A 2,561-nucleotide genomic window follows, 5' to 3' on the forward strand; every position below is an offset into this window, starting at 1 on the left:
TCACATTCCACCCCTCACCATAAACAACACTCCCCTACCATACACACACACACACACACACACACACAAAACCCTTGGTGTAACATACAATACATCAATGTCATTTAAACAACACATCACAAACATTAAAGATAAATTAACACCAAGACTCAATGCTTTGAGGTCACTTGCCCATACAACATTTGGACACAACAAAGAAACCACCACCACAGTATACAAACAATATATACGTTCAGTGATGAATTATGCAAGCCCTGCCTGGGCTCCTAAGTCCTAACCTCACTAAAACACATTACAGCACTCTACAGACCATACGAACAAGGACCTAAAAAAAAATCACAGGCTGCACAGCTACTACACCCACAGACCACCTACATCAAGAAACCAAAGTCCTCAAAGTCAAGGATCACCTAGACATGAGAGGCACCCAAATTCTCGCTGCAGCCTCCACAAACCCACACCATCCACTACAGTACATGGCAGCACATCCACCCACACCAAGGAACATCAAAACAACACCCAGCACACGATACCATACACAAATACTGTCATCTCTCCCCCCTCGCCCACCTCAGACCAGCTTCCAGAATCATATCCACACCCAGATCACTCGCCGCTCCATTCAGTCACTTAAAAACAACACAGTTACATGCACGGCCTCCTGACATCCACCCTTCTGAATCCTATCTCCCTCGTGAGGACGGGGTCCACCTGGCCAGGCTGAGATGTGGGCACCATCCAGCCCTCTTAAGCTACCAGAAGAGGCTGGATGACTCCGTCGCTGATGCCTGTCCAGGATGCAACACAGCACCCCATACTATTAAGCACATTATGCAAGACTGCATTGCACACAATCACCTACGCCAACAACACAACATACACTCCTTAGCTGTGGGAAAGCCCGGTCGCGGCCGTGGCCTTCCTAAGGGACTCGGGGCTGTTCGGCCAGACTGCCTAGGGCACAACAACAACAACAACAACAACAACAACAACTACTACTACTACTACAGTTATTCAAACAACTACTTCTACTATTACAACTACTGTCAATACTAACACTTGATTATTAAAACAACAACAGCTATTACTGCTACTACTACGGTAATAAAAATAAAAAAACATAATACCCACCAAAAAACTATGTAAGCCTTTATCTTTAGTGGATAATATAAAAACTTCCAATTAGGCCTACACACACACACACACACACACACACACACACACACACACAGAAAGAGAGAGAGAGAGAGAGAGAGAGAGTGAGAAACTAACTACGCGGTGCTGAAATGGGTTACACATTAGAAACATGACCCACACCTGACCACTGACCAGTCTCTCTCTCTCTCTCTCTCTCTCTCTCTCTCTCTCTCTCTCTCTCTCTCTCTCTCACACACACACACACAGCCACCACACAAATCACAGCCATACCAACCTAAACAATAAAAATGGTTGAATAAAAAAAAAATTACGTTGTGAACTTTTATCGAGAATGACACTGCGAAAATATTGTTTAAAATTCTTTATAAATATACTTCTGTATTTTTTTTCTTGATACATAATATAATTTCCAGGCTTATTTCAAACTGATCAATGGCAAAATTTAATAATAATAATAATAATAATAATATAAATAATACCGGTACTACTACTAATAATAATAATATAAAAATAATAATAATACTGTAATAAAAAATAATGCAATAATAATAATAATAACAATAAAATAATAATAATAATAACGGCTCTACAGTTTCCACAGCACTTCTTCGTGACTAGCGACATACTGTTAATCTGTTATTCCAAATCAACATTCAAGATGGAGAGATGTCAATTTTGGGCCAAGTTAGAGTAAAAAGAGTATAGGCTTTACTGTATGATGGTATATTAGTGTGTGTGTGTGTGTGTAATTCACCGGGTCGGTCAGGATCACTTGATGGTCGTGATCGTCAGCTTTTACCCTCCCGGAAGGGAGCTGAGAGCTCATATAGTCCGATCTAAGGCAAGGCTGTGACCTTCACACACGCACACACCCGTCCCCTTGCTCCAGGGGGACAGTAACCACCCACTTCGTCAGTGAAACTTTTCGCAACCTGAGCGAGGCGCGAACTCCCGTCCACCAGTTGGCAAGCGAGAACGTTACCACTACACCAGCGAGCGGTGTGTGTGTGTGTGTGTGTGTGTGTGTGTGTGTGTGTGTGTGTGTGTGTGTGTGTGTGTGTGAGAGAGAGAGAGAGAGAGAGAGAGAGAGAGAGAGAGAGAGAGAGGTTGGAGAGTGTATTTGTTTGTCTGTGGGAAATGGAAAATGTGTGTGTGTGTGTGTGTGTGTGTGTGTGTGTGTGTGTGTGTGTGTGTGTGAGAGAGAGAGAGAGAGAGAGAGAGAGAGAGAGAGAGTCCACGTGTTTACCATCAATATCACAGTGTTTATTTTTTCATCCCTAAAAATTAATTACCGTGAAGATAGCGACTTAACCGTGTGTGTGTGTGTGTGTGTGTGTGTGTGTGTGTGTGTGTGTGTGTGTGTGTGTGTGAGAGAGAGAGAGAGAGAGAGAGTCCACGTGTTT

The sequence above is a fragment of the Coenobita brevimanus genome, chromosome 41 (genome assembly GCF_032717465.1).
Source record: "Coenobita brevimanus isolate Jiangsu-jjx chromosome 41, ASM3271746v2, whole genome shotgun sequence".
In the NCBI taxonomy this organism is placed as follows: Eukaryota; Metazoa; Arthropoda; class Malacostraca; order Decapoda; family Coenobitidae; genus Coenobita; species Coenobita brevimanus.